Source organism: Hypanus sabinus, chromosome 6 (genome assembly GCF_030144855.1).
Source record: "Hypanus sabinus isolate sHypSab1 chromosome 6, sHypSab1.hap1, whole genome shotgun sequence".
NCBI classification, from domain to species: Eukaryota; Metazoa; Chordata; class Chondrichthyes; order Myliobatiformes; family Dasyatidae; genus Hypanus; species Hypanus sabinus.
The window spans coordinates 125715450-125738814 of NC_082711.1; the positions used below are offsets into that span (position 1 = coordinate 125715450).

At 40.4% G+C, this 23365-nt stretch overlaps 1 long non-coding RNA gene across 1 annotated transcript; it reads left to right on the top strand.

Annotated features, from left to right (window-relative positions):
* The first annotated feature begins 1955 nt into the window (after positions 1-1955).
* Positions 1956-17776, top strand: LOC132395072 (uncharacterized). Its single transcript, XR_009512513.1, has 3 exons — positions 1956-2034; positions 6429-6496; positions 17596-17776. It is a non-coding gene; the product is annotated as an uncharacterized LOC132395072 (long non-coding RNA).
* The last annotated feature ends 5589 nt before the right edge of the window (positions 17777-23365 follow it).

A 23365-nucleotide genomic window follows, 5' to 3' on the forward strand; every position in this document is an offset into this window, starting at 1 on the left:
TTATCCATTAACTGCGAAAAAGTCATTAAACAATCCTCTGAAAGCAGATCTAAAAAAGTTTTTATTCCCCTAGTTTTCCATATTAAAAAAGCCTTATCCAGAGTTGATGGTTTGAAGAAAAATTTAGAATAGATATTACTAGAGAGTACAAAGTTAATGAATTCAAAAAATATATGAAACCGGAACCAATTTTTAAAGTATGTTTAACAATAGGACTAAGACCTTGTCTACCTATACTGGGAGAACGAAAAAGGAAGGGGTGCTCCGAGTAAAGAAGCTAAAGAAAACCCCCTTACCGAATTCTCCTCCAAATGTAACCATAAAGGACGATACTGGTTACCTATACCATGAATCCAAAAGGAGATACAACAAATATTAATTGCCCAATAATAAAATCTAAAGTTTGGTAGCACCAGTCCTCGATCTTTTTTTTTTGGTTTTTGCAATAAAAATGTATTCACTCTGGAACTTTTATTATTCCAAGTGTAAGACAAGATCATAGAATCTACTTTATCAAAAATATTTTCAGAACAAAAGATGGAACTGCATGAAATGTATGTAAAATTTCTGATAAAATAACTATTTTAATAGCATTTATTCGACCAATTTATGACATTGATATAGGGGACCATTTAGAAAGCGCTTGTTGAGTATATTCAATTAGAGGGGGGAAATTATATTCATATTGGTTTTTAAACTTTTTAGTCATTTTGATACCAAGGTAAGTGAAATAGTTTTTAGCAATATTAAAAGGTGTTTGATCATAATAATCGGAATAATTATTAAAAGGAAATAGTTCACTTTAATGTAACTTGAGTTTATATCCAGAGAAAATACTAAACTCCGTAATAATAGATTTTTACGTAAAAGGAATAGATTTCCTAGGGTCTGAAATACAAACCAATAAATCATCCGCATATAATAAAACCTTATGTAATTTATCCCCTCTCAATACCCTGCAGAGTATTAGAATCCCGAACAGCGATAGCAAGTGGTTCTAAAACAAACTAAATAATAAAGGACTGAGAGGACAGCCCTGGCAAGTTGCTCTATATAATCTAAAATAAGGAGACTTTTGATTATTAGTTATAATCGCAGCCACTGGGGCTTGATAAATCAGTTTAATCCAGGAAATAAATCCCAGACCGAAATTAAACAAATAAGGCCACTCCACCCTATCAAAAGCTCTCTCTGCATCCAGAGACACAATACATTCAGATTCTTTAACTGAGGGGGATTAAATGATATTGAACAGTCTTCGAAAATTAAAATGTGAGTACCTGTTTTTAATAAATCCAGTTGATCATTTGTGATAACAGTGGCAAATATTCTCTTAGCAAGAATCTTAGAAAGAATTTAAAAATCTACATACAGTAAAGAGATGGGACTATATGATATACATTCTAGTAAATCTTTTCCTGTTTTAGGAATCAATGAAATTAATGCTTCATAAAAAGTTTTCAGAAGATTCCCAGAGGGTAAAGAATCAGTAAAAGTTTTTATAAAAATGTGTTATAAGCATTTCAAAGAAAGTCTTGTAGAATTCATTTGTATAACCATCTGGTCCCGGAGTTTTCCCTAATTGTGTAGATGATATAGCTTTAGCTATATTTTGGGTATAATTTTGGATATATTTAATTTTTGCAGAAATCTGTTCATAATAATAGCATTGGCAGAGGATTGAGATTCATAAAGATTAGAGTAGAAATCCATAAATATCTTACTAATTTCATAAGGGTCTTAAGATTTCAAATCTAACTGGTCTACGAATTTTTAAAATCTGTCTTCTAACCATACCAGCCTTTAACTGACCAGCCAAAAGTTCACCTGACTTTACTCTGTGGTGAACTACATATACCTGTATGGACACGGCCCCTGCTGACTGCTCCTGCGGCTCCTCCCACAGATCGCTGTATAAAGACGATCGAGGCCTGAGCCCGGCCTCTCAGTCTCCAGGATGTTGTGTGGTGGTCACTCACTGCTTGTACCTTCTTCCAGTCAATTAAAGCCGATATCTCGCCTTTATGTCTCAGAGTGAGTTATTGATGGTGCATCAGACTCCATGTATATAAAATAGACTTTTAGATTTAAGAATTTGCTGTTCGATGGAAAAGGTCAGAAGCAAATCATATTGTGATTGAAGTTCGACCCTTTCTTTATATAGATCTTCAGTAGGTTTAACTGAATATGCTTTATCTATCTCTCTAATTTTATTAGTAAGCACTGACAGTTCCGCTTTAGTTTTCTTTCTTAAAGCTGCTGAGTATGAAATTATCTGTCCCCTAAGAAAAGATTTCATCATGTCCCATAAAACCAGGTTTGACATTCCTTCAGTTGTATTAAATTCAAAAAATATGGAAATTTGCTCCTTAATAAAACTAACAAAAGCTGGATCCTGTAACAATACGGGATTCAGTCTCCACTGCGACATTTTCAAAAAGCTATCCGAAAACTTCAGGGTTAACTTCAAAGGCGCGTGATCCGGCAACGTAATGATGTCATACGCACACTCAACAACGGAGTGTAACAAACGTGTGTCGAGGAAAAAGTAATCAATTCCAGAATATTTATTATGAACGTGAGGGAAAAGAAGAGAAATCCTTGTCGTTAGGGTGTTTATATCTCCAGATATCAACCAGGTCATATTCTAGTAAAAAAGAATTAGTACACGCCGCTGCTTTATTAGGAAGCGATGGATTGGGTGATGACCTGTCAATCGCCGGGTTCAGGCAACATTAAAGTCACTGCCCATGATCAACTTCCATTCATTCAAATTCGGTAGCTCAGAAAAAAAGCTTCTTAAAATATTCAGGACTATCTACATTAGGTGCGTATACGCAGACCAAAGCTATCTTTTGTTTGCATAATAAAACAGTAACAATTAAATATCTTCCAATCGAATCAGTAATAGTATTAAAATGTACAAAAGGGATTTTGGATTTAACAAAAATAGATGTCTCTAACTTTATTAGTCGATAACAACGAAATAAAGGATCTTGCCAAAATTTGAAAAATGGGTCATCCTGTCTCCGTAGATGATTTTCTTGAGCAAAAATAATTTCTGCGTTGTGTTTTTAAATTTCATAAAAATATCTTGCGCTTAATAGGATGATTCACACTGTTCAGATTCCAAGAGATTATATTAATTATTAACATACATGTTTAAAATTTAATTTAATATTTTATAAAGTAAACTATTGCACAAGTAGAGATTAATCCAAATGGCACGGATATGACTAGAAGGAATGACGTATTTGCGAAAAAAAATGTCCATCTAAAGAACTGCCCAATCGAGAAAGAAAACCTATTCTAATAGCCCCCCCCCCCCCACCACCTCCCCCGCATAAAGCCAGAAAAGCAGCAACCAATAGGCTGGTCGCATGCTAACCTTGACGCTATCCTCCATTTTGCAGCTACGCATATTAAATTTGAAATATTAATCTCATCCAATATAGCCATAATAAAAGGAACGAACAAATTTCAAATACTGCAATGTTATGTCTAACTGTAATAAAAACGTAACTGGCGACGGCCATCTTAAATTCATCTAAAGTTTATTAATCACATATTCAAAAAAAAGTAAATCCAAGCAAATAATATTACAAACGAAGTTCTTTCTCTCGAAAAGAAAAAAAATAATATATATGTCAATATTTATATATAAATATAAAAAATCCTAAAGCTATATTAATGTTGAAACAAACAAACAAAAAAAGGGAGAATAATACGAGCAGGACCAATATGGACCTTTATAGTATAATACTGTAAGAGTTCCCTATAAAACAATTATATACATATATACTAATTATTAATGAGTAAAAAAAACTCACCCACATCCCATACCAGAGACTCAAAACGCATAGAATAAACTTAACTCAGGGCATCTATAAACATCTCATACATCAAAATTACCTAATCAGCAATCAGCTTAACTCTTAACTTTAAGATTTTTAATGTACTCCTAATCCCTCCTGGGGGGAGTAGATTCTCAGTGACTGAGACCCTTCAGGAAAGATTATCTGCCGCGCTGGGTGCCGAAGAGATGGATGTAAATTTATCTTATACATTTCACTCATGACTTCTCGGTATTTCCTTCTTTCGGCAAAAGTCTCAGGAGGAACATCTTCGATTAGACAAACCTCTGTTGAATTGAAGATAATCTTTCGCTTTCTTCTGGCCTCTCGAAGTATAGCTTCTTTGGTTGTATAATAATACAAAGAACAATTGGTCGAGGATATAATTCAGATGAACGCTGAATAAATGGAACTCTATGGACTCTATTGATTAAAGGACTAGCTTCCAGGGTGTCACTAAAAAGTGAGTACAGCATGTCTGAGAAGAACTTTAACAGATCACCAGGCAATTTCAGGCAATCCAAGTATACACAAATTCCTCCGACGTGCTCTACTATCCAAATCAACTATTTTTTCTTTGTTTTAGATAGTTCTGAGGTAATTGCATTTCTTTTTCATCCAAGTCATCTTCGTTCTTTAATAGCTTGCCTCAATTGATAATGTTCATTTCCAATTCAATTTGTAGTCTACTTAAGCGTCTGAAAATGAAAGTCCAAATTCTTCAGAGATTCATGAACATTAGAGATAGATTTTTCAAGCTTCCTGTAGGTATCCATCAGCTTATCAATCTTAGCATTGAGCGATCCAAATTCCAACTTCATGTCGTGTATTGAAGAAAATATTCCTGCTGAAGTAACAGTTTCCTCCTGTTCAGTTATTTGTTCAGTTTGCTCCGTTTCAGGAAAAGTCTTGCCGCTTCTCAATTCAATACCAGATTGATTCACAGTCATCACAATTAAATCGTAAATCCTTCAGTAGAAGTAGTAAATCATCAAACTGAAAAGGAATCTCTCAGTGGGATATAAAATATCAAGAAAACTGGAGCCGCTGTGAAATGGTGGATCCTCTAGAATTCTTCCAGTCTGGTCAGGTGATTATTAATGATTCCACAGTAGTATATATAGGGTGCTAGAAAGTTTGTGAACCCTTTAGAATTTTCTCTATCTCTACACTGATGACCAAAAATCTGATCAGATCTTCATGCATTATAGACAAATGTAGATTAAGTTTGCTCTTAAATACACTGAACACTTACTCCTGCTCCTGACACTCACAGACCTCTGGAAAGTAACTTGTAGTATCTTCTGCAGTGAAGGCAGATGCAAAGCAACCATTGCGTGTATCTGCTACTATTTTGTCCCCCATTGCTACCTCACCATCATCATTTACCAATGGTTGAATATCAACTCTCAACTCTCTTTTGCTCTTTCCAGAATCAAAAAAAAAACTTTTGGTATCCTGCTTTTTTTGTATGCCTATCAATTTCAGAACTTCTTCGGCTATGCAACCTATGTATCCAGCACCTTATGAACTATTCCCAGAAACTTCAGCTATTTCTGCTCTGCTGTAATCCCTGCCAGTATCCTCCTCCAGTCCACCTGGGCACAGTTCTCTTTCATTCCTCTGTAAATCCACTTATTCCATTAGGATAAGGATATATCTGAGTTATGCTTCACCCTCTCAAATTGCTGTATGAATTCAATCAGAAAGTATTATGATCACAGCCTCCTAATGGTTCCTTTATATAAAGCTCCCATATGAGATCCAGACTATTATAAAACACCCAATCTAAAGATGGCCTTTTCCCGAGCAGGCTCGAGCACAAGCTGCTCTAAAAAGCCATATCATAGGCATTAAACAAATTCATTCTCTTGCAATTCAACATCAACCTGATTTTTCCAATCACCTCGCATATTGAAGTTCCCCACTTCAATTGTGTCATTATCCTTAGTCACAGAATCAGGTTTATTATGACTGGAATGTGACATTAAATTTGTTAACTTAGCAACAGCAGTTCAATGCAATACATTATATAGAAGAAGAAAAAAATAATAGTAAATAAGTAAATTAATTACAGTATATGTATATTGAATAGATTAAAATCATGTAAAAATAGAGAAACTAAGTATTAAAAAAGTGAGGTAGTGCCAAAGGATTCAATATCCATTTAGCAATCGGATGGCAGAGGGAGAAAAGCTGTTCATGAATCGCTGAGTGCGTGTCTTCAGGCTGCTGTACCTCCTACCTGGTGGTAAAAGTGAGAAACGGGCATGCCCAGAGCACTGGTGATCTTCAATAATGGATGCTACCTTTCTGAGACAACGCTCCTTGACGATGTACTGGCTCGTTCTCAAGATGGGGCCGACTAAATTTTCAAACCTCTACAATTTATTTCAGTCCTGTGCAGTAGCACCCCCATTCCAGACAGTGATGTGGCCCGTTGGAATGCTCTCCATGGTACATCTACAGATGTTTATGAGTGTTTTTGTTGACATAACAAATTTCTTCAAACTCTTAATGATGTATAGCTGCTGTCTTGCCTTCTTTATAACAACATTTATATGTTTGGTCCAGGTTTTATCCTCAGAGATCTTGCCATGCATGAACTTGAACGTGTTCAATTGCTACACTTATGAGGATTGGTATGTATTCCTTTGTCTTACCCTTCTGAAAGTCTACAGTCTGCTCTTTCGTCTTGATGATGAGTGCCAGGTTGTTGCTGTGACACCACTCCATTAGTTAGCACATCTCATTCATGCACGCACTTTTGTCACCACCTGAGATTCTTTCAGCAATGGCAATTTAAGCAAATTTATAGATGGTATCTGAGCTATGTCTAGCCACACAGACAGGGTATATAGAGAGTAGTGCAGTGAGCTAAGCACAAACCGCTGAGGTTCAACAGTGTTGATTGTCAGTGAGGAGATGTTATAACTAATCCACGCAGTTTTTGGTCTTACAGTAAGGAAGTTGAGGATCCAATTTTAGAGGGAGGTATAGAAGCCCAGGTTCTGCAACTGCTGAACCAGAATGATGGGAAAGATGGTATTAAATTCTGAGCAATAGTCGATGAACTGCATCCTGGCATAGGGTTTATGTTGTCCAGGTGGTCTAAATCCATGTGAAGAGCCATTGAGATTGCATCTGCCATTGACCAATTGTGGCAATAGTCAAACTACAATGGGTCCAGGTCCTTGCTGAGACAGGAGTTCTGTTTGGTCATGATTAACCTCTCAAAACATTTCATTACTGTAGATGTTAGTGTGATTGAGCAATAATCATTAAAGCTGCTCACATTATTCTTCTCAGGCACTAGTATAATTGTTGCCTTTTTGAAACAAGTGGGAACTTCTGCCTGTAACAGTATGAGGTTGAAAATGTCCTTGAATGCTCCTGTGAATTGGTTGGCATGGGTTTTCAGAGCCTAACCAGGTACTCCATCAGGACCTTCTACTTGTAAACCTGCTCAGCTCTGCCATACTGGTTCCCAGTATATGGAACAATTCATAGAATGGTACAGTATAGGGACAGACCATTTGTTACAATCCCTCTTGCGAGGATGCACTCTCTTTAAAGACAGCCTAACATCAGTCTCTGAGACAGAGATCACTGGGTCATCAGATGCAGCAGGGAACTTCTCCCTTTCAAAGCAGGCATAGAAGGTGTTAAGTTCATCAGGTAGTGAGGCATCACTGCCATTCATGCTATTGGGTTTCCCTTTGCAGGATGTAATCTCTTGCAAACCCTGCCTGAGTTGTCGTACATCTGATATCACCTCAAACCTCGTTTGAATTTGTCTCTTCGCCCTTGAAATAACCCATCGCAAATCAAAACTGGTTTTCAGGTACATTGGTCGCCAGAGTTGAATGTCACAGATCTGGCATTCAGCAGACAAAATGCAGTCCTTCATTCCTGTAAACTTTGTCTTTTTAGAAGTTGCCTCTGTGGTACAATTTAACACCTTGCTCTGTTTGCATTTGTACCCAATCATTGGCGTGTTCTTCCGTCATCTACTCGTAGATCTGCTGGGTCATCCTCAGCTCTGTCATACTGGTTCCCAGTATGTAGAACAAATCATTGAACAGTACAGCACAGCAACAGACTGTTTGCTCCATAATATAGTGCCAAACAATCTGTAAAGTAAATCAGTAAACCTCCAAAAGCTAATCCTTCTGACCAACACAAAGTCCATCTCCCTCTATGCTCTTCACGTTCATGTACCTATCTAAATATTCTGTAAAGAAAAACCCTAATATATTTAACTCCAGCACTCCAACACTCTGAGTAAAAAAAAAACATACAACTCACATCTCCTTGCAAACTACCCGCTCTCACCTTCAATGTATTGGACATTTCCACCATGTGGTAAAGACACTCCATATCTACTCGATCTAAGCCTCGCATAATATTATAAACACCTATCTGATCTCCCCTCTCCCTCTGCTGCTCTAAAGAAAACAGCTCAAGTTTGTCAGGGCACTTATGTTAGCACAAGCAATTTCAACCAAAAAGCATCCTAGTAAGCTTCTTCTGCTCTTTCTCCAATGCCTCAAAATCCTTCCTATACTGGTTCAAAAAGAATTATGTTCAGTACTGGAGATGTGGCCTAACCAGAGTCATTTTAACGTTGCAACATAAACTCTTGAACTTTCAGCTCAATAACTCAGCTAATAAGAGCAAACATGTGATAAGCAACTTAACCTTAAATTGACCAACGCCGTCACTTTCAAGGATCTGTAAACTTGGACCTCAAATCTCTCTGCTCAGCAACACTCTTAATGGTCCTCCACTTAACCCTTTGTTACTTGCTTTTGGCCTACCAAGGTGCAACACTTCACATTTATCCGTGTTCAGCTCCATCTGCCATTTCACTGTCCTTATCAGCGAATGATCTACATTGTGCTGTATACTTTGCCAGTCTTCTTAACAATCCACAACTGCAACACTCTTGGTATCATTCAAAAACTTATTAAGCCACCCATCTACATTTTCATCCCGGTCATTTTAATATTTCATAAGTAGCAGAGGTCCCAGCATAGATCACTACAGAACGCCACAAATTACAGACCTCCAGCTCGAATAAACCTCTTCAAACACTTTGATTAATCAAGGGGGACTTTGCTAAATGCTTTGGTAAAATCCATTTAGATGACATCATCATCTCTACTTTCATCTATGTCCTTTGTCACTTTGTAAGTAAAGTCAATCAAGTTGTGAAGATGGGACCTGCCCCACACGATGTCATGATGGCTCTCCCTACTTAGGACCTGGCTTCCAAAAGTTCATACATCCAATCTCAAGTAAGTTACCCAGGCATTTTTTGTACAACTGATGTGAAACCTACCCATCTACAGTTCTCTGGATTTACACTGGTTCCCTTCTTAAATACTGGTTTAACATTCACCACTCACACGTCCTCCGGGTACACGTCTGTGCCTGGGAAAGATATGAAGTTACTGGTCAAGGACAAAGTAATCTCGTCTAATGCTTCACTCAAAAACCTGGCGTAAATCCCATCATGCCCCAGCATGTTATTAACCTTAATATTCATTAGTAGACCCAATACGTCCTCCTCCTTGACCTCCAAACTCCCTAACATAATTATACATGCAGCACTGTATACTAGTCCACATCTTTTCCCTTTGGTAAATACTGAAACAAAGTGCTTGTTATGTAATTCAATCATATTCTCTGCATCCAAGCAAATATTCCCCAACCCTCTCCACAGTTATCCTCTTGTCTTGATATATGTATAGAGTGCCTTGGGATTCACCTTAATTCCACTTGCCAAGGAATTTTCATGGCTCCTCCTGGCTTTCGTAAATTGCTTTTTTGTTCTTTTCTTGATTCTGTTTAACCTTCAACTAATCCACTTGATCCTAACTTCCAAAACTTGATGTACTTTCACTTTTTATTCTTGACTAAATTCTTCACTTCTGTGGGCTTTCAAGTTTCTCTTCGATTTCCATCCCTGTCGTTCGTTCCAACAGGAAGACATACTTTCTGTACTCTGTGCAATTAATTTTTAAACACTTTCCCCATGTCTGATGTGGATTTACCAGAATAAAAGATACTTTCGATTAACCCTTCTTAGTTCCTGCCTAATGCCCTTCTAATTTGTCCTTCTCCTATTTATAGATGTACCACCCTTATCTATAGCTATCTTGAAAGTGAGGGAGATGTGGTCTCAGTCACCTAGCTGCTCACCCACTGAGTGGGCAGTTACCAGAATAGACTCATTACCCAACACCAGGTCCAATCCAATTCATTTGATAGCACACTTCCTGTTCTTCAGTTCTCTTCAAATGGACTCAATGTATGAAACCTCCACTGTGTCTCGCCTGTGAGTAGCTGTGAAATTGTCCCTGATTAGTAGTTCAACTCATACCTCTTTTACCTCCTCCTCCTGCCCATTTCTCAACTGAGTGTCTGTAATGGAAACAACATTACAGTTCCATGTACTTATCCATGTTCTGTCCTCATCAACTTTACCCATAATATTCCTGACATTAAAATACACGCCATTCAAAATATATGTCTCATCATATCTGTTAATTTGATTTTGCCCGTCCATACTTTCACTGATGTCTACCTTCGTGTCTGATCCTTCACTTGCTGACCTGGTGTTCTGATTCACTGCCCCTGAAAAGCGAGTTTAAAACCACCTGAGTAGCAGTAGCAAACCTCCCAGCCACCATATTACTTCCCCTCCAGTTTGGGCGCAACAGGTCCCTCTTCGAAAGGTCATACTTTGCACAGAAAAAGGTTCCGAAGTTTCAAGCTTGAAACCCCGACCGCTGACCTGTCAGCTCTGTCACTCATTAAATTGTGCTATCATCCTATTCCTATATGCAGAAGCCCATGGCACTTGGAATAATCCAGAAATTACTACCTTGGAGGTCCTTTCTTCATCCAATATCCTAACTCTGTATACTCAGTCTGTAGAACCTCATCCACTTTTTTGACAATGACATTGGTGCCAATATAAACCACGACCTCTGGCTGTTCACTCTTCCCTTTGAGAATATCCTACAGCCACCTGATACATCTGAACGCAATCACCTGGGAGGCAACACAGCATCCCGGAGTTTAATTTACGGCCACCGTATCGCCTGTTTGTGCCCCTGACTATCAAATTCCCGATCCGTCATGCACTGCCTGACTTTACACTTCCCTGCCACAGGGGAACCCCTAGGGTTTCTTCGTCTCATTTGGAACTTAAAGAAATTAATGGATTCGGAAGCAGGCAAAAATTACTAAGAGTGTGTGTGGACTTGGTCTGACTGCCAAATAGAAAGTGTTCAATACCAATTTTCTTCCAGAGACCAAGGGCGAGCTGCATGCTGCATTAGCTAGACGAGAGATAGTCCTTAGTGTACATTGGAGACAGGAGGAAAGAGCCGATATGAGACAGGGCAGTTACTGTGGATAGGGTCAGGGCCAGACCCATGACAGATATGTGCTGCAGAGACTGAGTCCAATTTTGGTCTAGCATGAGGAGCCGCTAGAGCCAGTGCCTGATTCCTGGAGCAACTTTCAGAGATCGCAGGACCAGTGGAAATGTCAAATTGGCTGGGTGGGAATATTTTACATAAAGCATAATTATACCCGTAAAATGCGGTACTGACATTGTGTCCTGTCCTGCATCTGGGGAGGAGCTCTGAGTGGAAATGGAATTATACTTTATTTCTGACTACACCAGTTTCCTTTCAGTGACCAAAGGCAAGTTGGATATTATGGTCATTGGCCACAAAATGCAGTCTGATGTGTACTTGGGTGACGGAAGGAAAGAGGCCTCTTTCCTAACTCGATACACTCAATATCTAGGATCTCATCTCATGTAGTGACAATGACTTTGGACTCATTTTGCACCAGTACCTCTGGATTTTCACTCTTCCTCTGGACAATATCCTGCAGCTGTACCTATACACCCTGGACGCCAGCACCGTGAGGCAACACACCATCCTTCTGTCTCTTTTGTGGCCACAGTATCTCCTGCCTGTTTCCACAAACTAGTGAGCGGACTGTCACTCTCACACTGCCTGACTTTACCCTTCCCTACCACAAAGGAACCATCAGTGTTTCCTCATCTCATTTTGAAATTCGTCGGATCAGGTACAGGCAAAAGTTTCCAAAAAGTGTTCGTAGACTCAGGCTGATTGTCTGAGAAACTCACTTAAAAAGCTGCTGCACTCTAGACATTGAAAATCTTAGAGATCGGGGCGAGAGTTCAAGTCTTGGCTGGTGTAAATAGATGCTGGCCGCACTGTGTTCCTTCCAGAGACCAAAGGCGTACTGAATAGTGCGTTCACTGGCTGAAGATACTGTCATTTGTGCACATGAGTAATCGAAGAAAAGAGACGATGTGAGACAGGGGAGTTACTATGGTCAGGGTCAGGGCCATATCCATGACAATTATACCCTTCCCAGAGAGAGCCCGAGTTCATGGACATGTTCTGAATTACATTGTAAAGAGACAGAGATCATTAAGAAATCACCCTAAAAGCATGATCCATGGGGCTTAATCACAACATTTACCACATTGTTATGAGAGTAGCACTATATGATGAATTACTGGCCTCACAATATGCTGCATAATGATCTGGCACCTTATGATTTACTTTTCTCTGCAGCTGTTATAATTTGTTCTGCATTCTGATAGTGTTTCAACTTGTCCTGCCACAATACCCTGCATTATTTTTTGACCCAGTATGTAAGTACACCAACAAGAGGAGAGGCCAGTCTAGATCTGATATTCTGGAACATTCAAGGGACAATTTTGAGTACAGAAGTTGATGAGACTTCAGGAGCAAGTGATCAGAGACCAATGTAATCTGGGGGAGTACATCAGTAAAAACAAAAGTCCTTAGATTGAATTTCACAAGGACAAAGTTTGTGCAGATGTGGTAAAGACCTCAGAAGGCAAACTGGAAGAAACTGTTTGACATTGTGTCAGTTGAGGGATAGTAGCATCAATTTAAGTGGGCAAATCTTTACGATTTATGTCAACAATTTAGATGAGGGCATTGAAAACTATATCAGCAAGTTTGCTGACGATACTAAACTGGGTGGCAGTGTGACATGCGAAGAGGACGTTAAGAGAATACAGGGAGACTTGGATAGGCTGGGTGAGTGGGCAGATACTTGGCAGATGTCATTCAATGTGAATAAATGTGAAGTTATCCACTTTGGAAGCAGGAACAAGAGGGCAGAGTATTGTCTGAACGGTGTAGAGTTAAGTAAGGGAGAAATGCAAAGAGACCTAGGAGTCCTAGTTCATCAGTCAATGAAGGTGAATGAGCAAGTGCAACAGGCAGTGAAGAGGGCAAATGGAATGTTGGCCTTTATTACAAGGGGAATTGAGTACAAGAGCAAGGATGTCCTTTTGCATTTGTACACTGGTGAGACCACACCTGGAATATTGTGTCCAGTTTTGGTCTCCAGGTTTAAGGAAGGACATTCTGGCGATTGAGGAACAGCAGCGTAGATTCACTAGGTTGATTCCTGGGATGGCAGGTCTGTCTTACGCAGAGAGATTGGAGAGATTGGGCTTGTACACGCTGGAATTGAGGAGATTGAGAGGGGATCTGATTGAAACGTTTAAGATAATTAAAGGATTTGATAGGATTGAGGCAGGAAATATGTTCCAGATGTTGGGAGAGTCCAGTACCAGAGGGCATGGATTGAGAATAAGAGGTCAGTTATTTAAAACAGAATTGAGGAAGAGCATCTTCTCCCAGAGAGTTGTGGAGTTGTGGAATGCACTGCCTCGGAAGACGGTGGAGGCCAATTCTCTGGATGCTTTCAAGAAGGAGCTAGATAGATATCTGATGGATAGGGGAATCAAGGGATATGGGGACAAGGCAGGGACTGGGTACTGATAGTGGATGATCAGCCATGATCTCAGAATGGCGGTGCAGACTTGAGGGGCCGAATGGTCTACTTCTGCACATTTTGTCTATTGTCTATTGTAATACATGTAGTGCAGGAACTGTTCATACCCAAGCAGAGGAGATGAAAACAAACAATAGATCCACTACATGGATGAGCAAAGATATATAAAAATATTGAAGAAACGATTGCAGAATAAAATGCATTTTAGTACTAACACATATGAAAATATGAGAGCTATAGTCAAATGAGAAATTCAGATTGCCAAAGATAGGTTGAGAAGGATATTAAGATTGACCAAGAGATTTTGTCCATATCTTCAGTCATAAAGTAAGTGTTAAGGGGAATGTTAAGTGTATGCAGAATATCAGTGGGGTGTTAAGTTATGTAGAGGAGGACATAGCGGAAACTTTTAACTCTGATTTTGCTAAAGTGTTCACCAGCAAAGATGTTTAAAAAAAGTTGCTTAAGCTGATTCAGAGATTTTAGTAAGTAAGCCCCTGCTTCAGCTGAAAAGGTTGAACGTTTATAAATCTCAGTGTCGGACAACATGTATCCAAAGGAACTTATAGAAGTCTATGATTAAAAATGCAAATACATAACAAGAATTTGCCAAAACTCTGTGAAGACTGAGGAAGTCTCTAATGACTTAAAATGGGCTAAAATTTTCCTGGAATATAAGAGGGGTGACAGCATTGACCCTTTTAAGTACTTACCAGTAAGCTTAACGTGTATCGTGGGGAAGAGAGGAGAAACATTAATTAAACAAAAACACCGAGTTCGAAAAGTATCTGTTAAGAACAGAGATACAGCAAGTGGGAATAAAGGGATCCTTGTCTGGATGTCAGCAAATGACTAGTGATGTTCAGCAGAGATTGGTGTTGGGACAACTACATGTTGCCTTAAAAAGTGATTTAGATGGTGAAATAGATGGATTTGTTGCCAGGTTTGCAGATGATATGAATATTGGTGGAGGGGCAGGTAGTGTTGAGGAAACAGGTAGGATGCAGAAGCACATAGACAGATCAGGAGAAAGGGCAAGGTAGTGGCAAATGAAATATAAAGTTGGAATGCATTGTCATGCATTTTGGTAGTGGTCATAAATGTGCAGTCTATTTTTGAAAAAGGGAGAAAACCCAAAAATCTGACAGGCAAAGGGTCTTTGGAGACATTGTGTGCATCACCCTAAAGGTTAAATTGGAGGTTGAGTTGGTGGTGAGTAAGTCAAATGCAATATGGGCATTCATTTCAGAGGGTCTAGAATACGAGAGCAGGGATGTGATGCTGAGCTCTCACCTTGAGTATTGTGTACAGTTTTGTGCTCCTCATGTCAGAAGCGATGTGCTGACATTGGAGAGGGTCCAGAGGAGGTTCACAAGGATGATTCCAAAAATGAAAGGGTTATCATACGAAGAACATTTGATTGCTCTGGGTCTATACTCACTGAATTTAGGAGGATGCGGGAAAATCTCATTGAAACCTTTTGAATGTTGAAAGGCCGAGACAGAGCAGATGTGGAAAGGATGTTTCCCATGGTGGGAGACTCCAGGACAAGAAGGGACAGACTCAGGATAGAAAAATGTGAATGTAAAACAGAGATGTGGAGACACTTCCTTAGCCAGAGGGTGTTGAATTTGTGGATATTGTTCGCCATGTGCAGCTGTGGAGGCCAGGTTGTTGTCTGTATTTAAGATAGAAATTGACAGGTTCTTGATTGGACGTGGCATCAGAGGTGATGTAGAAAAGTCCTGGAATTGGGTCTCAGCAGGAGAAAGAAAGGATTAGTCATAATTGAATGTTGGAGCAGACTTGATGGGCTGAATGGCCTACTTGTGCTCCTATGTCTTATATTTTATTGTTCTCTGTTAGCAGAAAGACAGTATGGGTTCAGAAAGGGTAAATCATGTTTTACTTACCTGTTGCAGGTCTACGAAGAGGGAACTAATATTTATGATAACAATAAAGAGGTGACATCATTTTCTTGGGTTCAGAAGGATTTTGAGAAGGTACCACAGAAGACGTTAATATTCAAATTGCAGGAGGTAGGGATTCAGGGTACGGGATGCGAATTTGTGCAGAATTGGCTCAAAAACAGCAAAGAAAATGTTATTGTGAGAGGATCATTGTCACACCAGGAAAATGTTAAAAGTGGGGTCCCACAAGAAACAGTTTTGGGGCTGCTACTGTTTTCATTTACATTAATGATTTGGAGAAGCACAGAAATGATAACCAGTTAAGTTTGCAGATGACGCAAAATTAGAGAGATGGGCTAATAACTTTCAGGCAGCAGAATCAATAAAGGCGGATCTAAACAATATCCTGTTGGGGGCAGATAAATGACAGTTGAAATTTAATGTAAGTAAATATAAAATATTACATATAGGAAGCAGAAGTATTGGATATAAATATACGATGGTGGTCTTGAATAAGAAAATGCATTGTATCAGAAGGATCTGAGTCTCCTGGAAGTCATCACTATCAACACCTAGGCAATGCACTGACGCAATCAGGAAGGCTAATATAATGTTGGGCTATATAATGCACTCGGAGGGGTTGACAGCTAGAGACGTCTACTTAAGCTGTTTCATGCTCTTGTGAGACCACACCTTGAGAACCGTGTGCAATTCTGATCTCCATTTTTTGTAAGGGATGTCACATCACTGGAAAGAGATCAGAAAAGGGCAGCTACTCTCATTACAGGACTGCAGGGTGTGAGCTTTTAGAAAGATTGAGAGAATTAAATCTATTTGGGCAAAGTTGACTTATAATGAGAGGAGATATGATAGAAGTGTTCAGAATCATTAAAGGTAGAGGCCAGTAGGATGCCAACTGCTAATTCAAAATTAATCTATCGACAAGGAAACATGGTGATTGATTTCAGACTAACATCAGAAAGCAATTCTCTACAGAGGGATTTGACAGATACACAATGAACTCAACACTCTCACTCAGAAGCACAGACTGATAGGTACAGAATGAACCCCACTCTCTCAGAATCAGAATCAGAATCAGAATCAGGGTTATTTTCAGCGGCATGAGACGTGAAATTAGTTAACTTAGTAGCAACAGTTCAATGCAACACATAATCGAGAAGAGAGAATATTAATAATAAAGAATATAAAAATAATAATGATACTAAGTAAAAATGTAAATCAATTGCAGTATAAATATATTGATTGATTTAAAAATGTGCAAAATCAGAAATACTGTATGTTAAAAAAGTGAAGTATTGTCCAAATATTAAATGTCTGTTCAGTAATCGAATGGCAGAGGGGACGAAGCTGTCCCTCAATCACTGAATGTGTATCTTTAGGCTTCTATATCTCCTACCTAATGGTAACAGTGAGAAAGGGGCATACCCTGGGTGCTTGACATCCTTAATAATGGACATTACCTTTCTGTGAAGCTGCTCCCTATAGATGCCCAAGGTACTTTGTAGGCTAGTACCCAAGATGGAGCTGACAAGATTTACAACGTTCTGCAATTTTTTGGGCTGTGCAGTATCACACTGTATCATAGACGGACAGGGACAGAGTGAACACCACACGCTGACACTGTACCAGGGACTGACAGGTACAGAATGAACCCCACACTGTCACACTGTATCATAGACTGACAGGTACAGAATGAATCCCACACTCACACTTTACCAGAGACTGACAGGTACAGAATGAACCCCACACTCTCACACTGTACCAGAGACTAGGAGATACAGGAGGTACACCACAATCCTGCAATCTATGCATCTGTTTCTGGCTGTCTTTCTGCCTGCTTAACCTATCTATTTGACAGGCAATATTTCTCTCTCTCTCGTCGTCTAACAATATCTCGCCTGTCCATTCCTTTCCAGATTGAAATATTTATTCTCGATTTCTATTGACCTTCGGCAGATTTGAGATACCGATTACAGACTGTTATGTCAGCAACGTGACACACAAAATGCTGGATGGACTCAGCCGGGTTCCTCGTGTTGCCCTGGATTGACAACATTTTCTGATTTTCGGCAGTTTGTGCATTAGCAACGTTCTCATTTTACCGTTTCCATCCTGATCTCGGTCTCTCTATTGTATCTTGGTTCGAATCTGTGTTTGTGTACTTCGAATTGTATTGACAACATCCTTCATGAGAAGTAAAAATCTTTACGTTATGTCTCTGTTTAAATGTGCAATGTCCAATTTATAGTGACTTATAATAAATAGTATATACAACAGGACAGTCACATTTGTGTTCTCGCTCAGGTGTGAGAGAACGCTGAACTAAACACCGAGGTAAACTGTAGTCAATGAAAATAGGATTGCAGTAAGATTAACCGTTCACTGTTCACGCTTCCACATTAACGTATGGTGAAAACTGTTGATAAAACAATACAACATTTGTACAGTATTTGTTTCCACTTGATATCAAATTTACATCGTAAATACATGCAAAAGTAAAATACAACAACTGCATTACATTAAAATGCAGCATACAGTCAAAATCTACCTACACCATTGACCGATTTAAATAGACTTCAACACAAACTATCCGCAACTCTTTAACTAACGAAAACATAAACCTTATCAACCGTCATTACTTTTAACAGAATCAGCGTTAAAATTTTAATTCAACATATCGATTATCTCATGAACTTACGGCGTTGCTTCACTATGCTTCTAGTGCGTAGAAAGACAGCTTTTCTTGCGCTGATCTTGCACATGTGAGCCCCCTCCTTCCCGTTTCTCCAAACCGGTATGTTCCCACAAGACGCGGCGAAACCGGGTGTGACGTCATCGCAATCCGCGATATATCACAAACAACGAATTTACGTTAAACCATCTTAACTTTAGCTAGAAAATGCTAACAAACTAATTACTAACGCGAAAATATTATAAACTAAAAAAATGCCAATAATGCAACACACTCCCCGCTTGACCTTCGTGAGGTCACAATGAACATAATACAGAACTTCAGTCCCTAAATCCGTCGGTAGGTAGAAGTAGAATGAGTTCTGTAACCGGCCTTTGGTAAATTTTCACATCACCTTGGTCAACTTTCCTGACGTGTCCACCCCTACTAGGGAATGTGGCAGTGATTCTGTCCATTGGCCAGCTGTTGCGGGCGATTTGCTTGTCCCTGAGCAGGACTAAATCCCCAACTTGAAGATTCCTGCAGGGTTCTGTTCATTTTTGTCTGAGTTGCAGCAAAGGTAGATATTCCTGCCTCCAACGAGACCAGAACCGATTTGCCAGAGCCTGGACCTGTCTCCATTGCAGAGTGTACAAATCCTTATCAGAGAAGTCCCCTGGTGGAGGGCGGGCTCCTGCCTTCTGCGGAAGGAGCATTGATGGCGAGAGTATGAAGGGGTCTTCCGGGTCAGAAGACACAGGTAGGAGTGGTCATGCATTCATAATGGCTGTGACTTCTGCCATTAGTATGCACAGTACTTCTTGGGTCAATTGGGTGCGTTGCTGCATCTTTGGTTTCCTTTTCAGGGTTTATTGCAAGGACGTGAACCGCTCGACTGCCTGCTCTTTGTTGTTTGGCAAGCACTGGCGTGGTTATCTGAAAGGTAGTGGGGCGACCCCATTATTTGCTTCATCTCTGAAGACCTTGGTGTCCATTATTTTTAAGAAAATGGCGTCTTGAGCTGATGGAGCAAGTTTATTATCATGCTCAGTTTGAGCAAAGACTGACTGACCCAGCGTCTTGTCGGTTACTTTACCTTTGTTAAAGCCTTGTCGTGCTTCCTTGATACACATGAAACCTGTGCAGGGTTGAAAAATTGAATGGCGGCCATTCTAGCACATCGGTCTTGAATGTGTTAACCGTCGGTTTGTGTACATAGCCAGGGTACACCTCTCCTATCACCACCCAGCCCAGATCCAGGAGTTGCGCAAAGGGGGCGTCGTGTGGTCCATTGACCTTCTGCCTAACCTTGTGCACCCGGAGAACATCTCTTCCTAATAGCAGGAGTATTTCTGCTTTTGGATCCAGTTCTGGGATGTGCTTAGCGATGTGGTGGAGATGTGGCTGGTGTAGCACCGCACTTGACGTTGGGATCTCAGTGCTGTTATTCACAATTCCATTGCAATCTAAGAGTGGAGGGAGACAGTTGACAACTTTACCATCCCGGGACTCGAGCTGGAAGTCCTCTGCCTTCCTTCCATAAGTTTCCACGCTGCCTGAGCAGGTTCTAAGGTAGTATGGGAACTGATTACTCTCAACGTTGAACAAGTTAAGGAACTCTGGACTGACTAGTGTGCGATTGCTCTGATCGTCCAGAATTACATAGGCTTTGATGGCCTTGTCTTTGCCTCCCTTAGGGTGCACCTTAGTGAGGCAGATCTTTGAACAAGAACGGCTTGACTAAGCTTGACCACAAACTTCTGTGCAGCTCGAGCTGACAACGGTTGTCCTGGAGTGAGCCTTTTCCTCCTCGCCGTCCTGTTGTGGGGGTGAAGGAGCTTTGTCGGTTTGCGGTAACGGGCAGGGATGCATGGCCCCATCGTGATTAGTGCTATTATATTCCGGGGACTTCACGGCGATAGTACACTCTCTAGCAAGGTGAGAGGTAGAGGAATAACATTTCAAACATATTTTTTTCTCCTTGAGAAGGGCCATCCTCTCTTCAAGGGGTTTTTCCCTAAATGTTCTGCATTTTTTGAGGCGGTGGGGTTTGTTATGCAATGGACAATTCCTGCTAGGGTCCTTGTTAGTTGTAAAGGCTTCAGTCTTAAGCACTGAGACAGGTTTATTAATGTTGAAATTATTCAAAGTGGATTTCTCTGGCATTGTGTAAATTGTAATGCTTCCTGGACCCATGGCTTCTTCGCCTTCTTGCACACAAACCTAGTGAAATAATCGAAGGGAGGAAATTGGCCATTGTTCTCTTCCCTGTACTCTGCGCCAACGGACACCCACCATTCCTGCAGCTCAAATAGAAGTTTGTCCACGATGGGTTATCTAGGTGTAATAGACCAGTTGAGTAGCCATCATCTTGGCGCCTTGAATCTCCATGAGTAAATCTCCGAGCCCTCTTAACTTAGTGTGGTCCTTGGCTGACACCTTAGGAAGATTTTCCAGACATCGGTGTAGTGCCGCTTTAATAATTTCCGGGGCCGCATAGCCCTCCCGAAGTCTCTCCCATGCTTTGCGTAAGGCTAGCTCGGGGTTGTTGATGTACACTGAACGTATGCATTTCACTTGTTCGCATGATTCTTTTCCCTGCCATTTCGCCAGAAGATCCAGCTCTTGGGTTGCTCTGAGCTGGACTCCGTGGATGTGGAGTACCATGCACGATAATTTTCAGGTTTATCGTCAAACTGGTCTAGTCCTGAAGTGACGAGATCTCGTCGTGCTAAATACTGTGCCATGGGTTCAACTGCTAGTGGCATGCGGGCTGTGGGAATACGTCGGCGGGTATATGACTGAGGGCGTACATCTGTTATGGGATTTGTAGTTCTGAATTCGGCCTGTGCCTCTCTTCTCACCAAACCTGGTAAGTTTGGTGTCGAGAAGTATTTGTCATCAGCCCTTTCATTCTTGAATTCATCGCGGAGTTGCAAGGGTAAATTGTCTTCCTCGGATGGATGTGATGCAATCGGGCCTCTCTGAGGCTCCTCATGAAATAGGACGTTATCAAATAAGTAAGAAGAGGAACAACAAATCTTCCAGTCTATTTGTGATCGGACATAGTCGCTTGTGCATTCCAATCTGATCTTTTCTGAAGTAGATTTTACGTCAATCAGATCATGCATTTCTTCAGCATCTTCTATGAACTCTACTTCCACCCTGGCAGCTTCTGCTTCTCGGTGCAGCGTCAGCACTTCTAACTCTGACGCTATCCTTACCTTTTCCAACTGGTTTTCGGCTTCTCTGGCAGCCGCTTCCTTCCAGTTTTCGGCTTCTCTGGCAGCCGCTTCCTTCCAGTTTTCCGCTTCTCTGGCAGACGCCTCCTGCTGGGTTATGGTTTCTCTGGCAGCCGCTCCTATTTTCAATTTTGCTTCTTGTTTGTCGTAGAACGCTCGCAACTCTACGGCTTCTGCCTTAGCTCCTGCATGGGCAGCCTTACTTGATGATGCCCTGCTGCCCCTGTCGCTCGATGGCAACGACATGATGCTGGATCGAGTTGTCATTGCAGCACTTGAAACACCTGTTAATGCCGCCTTTTCACTGTAGTGTTCTCGCTCAGGTGTAAGAAAACGCTGAACTAAACACCGAGATAAACCGTTGTCAATGAAAACTGGATCACAGTAAGATTAACCGTTTACTGTTCACTCTTCCACATTAACGTATGGTGAGAACTGTTGATAAAACAATACAAAGTTTGTGCAGTATTTGTTTTCTTCTTGATATCACATTTACATCGTAAATACTTGCAAAAGTAAACTACAACAACTGCATTACATTAAAATGCAGCATACAGTCAGAATCTACCTACGCCATTGACTGCTTTAAATAGACTTCAACACAAACTATCCGCAACTCTTTAACTAACGAAAACATAAACCTTATCAACCGTCATTACTTTTAACAGAATCAGCGTTAACTTTTTAATTCAACATATTGATTATCTCATGAACTTACGGCGTAGCTTCACTTGTTTCCAGTGCGTAGAAAGACAATTTTTCTTGCGCTGATCTTGCACATGTGAGGCCCCTCCTTCCCGTTTCTCCAAACCGGTATGTTCCCACAAGACGCGGCGAAACCGGGTGTGACGTCATCGCAATCCGCGATATATCACAGGCAACGAATTTACTTTAAACCATCTTAACTTTAACTAGAAAATGCTAACAAACGAATTACTAAAGCGAAAATATTATAAACTAAACAAATCCCATAAAGGCAACACAGTCACTATAACAAAAAATATATTTATGCTATTGTGTGTCTGTGTGTGTGTGTGTGTGTGTGTGTGTGTGTGTGTGTGTGTTTATGTTTGTCTCCAGGAAGAAGCTGAAGGACTGAAAGTCAGTACAAAATCGGAAACTACATGGACTTGAGTGGGATCGGTCAGTGTCGCTGGTCTCCTTTCAGAGATGAATAATTAGCCAACAAAAAGAAAAAAATATCCGTAAGCGTCGCTGCTTAGTAACAATGCTCAGACTTTGAAAGTAAATCTACCAGCCTGTTTCCACCAGAGTCGCTGCTGAGGTAATGCCAAAGAATTTTGACGTATTTGTCTCCAATCGCCTCAATATTTACAACAGAAGCAATGGTATTGAATCAAGCAACTGTAACTAATTCTGTTAGAGGGTGTATAACCGTATCTCTGGAGACAGATCCTCTGTATAAATCAGGGCCGCTTTGAATGGATCAGCTGTCTGCCGGAGCTGTGAATACACGAGCAACAGAAATCACAGATTCTCACAGAAATGGTGTATCCGGTCATCTGGCGGATCGAAGACATTTACTATCATTTTATTTCAGCCTTTGGAATTCCCGGTACGCCGCAGTGTCGGTTGCCGTGGGTAGATGTCGAAGTTTAATTCCAATTATGTGATTGATTCTGTCGCTGTTTTAAACTCTCACTTTCCAGTCGCAGTATTCCGCATTTGAAGAATGGTGCGGAAACACCAGAACTATAGATGCAGGGATTTGGATCTAAAAAGCACTGTTGGGAGTTAGCGAAACTTCCAACT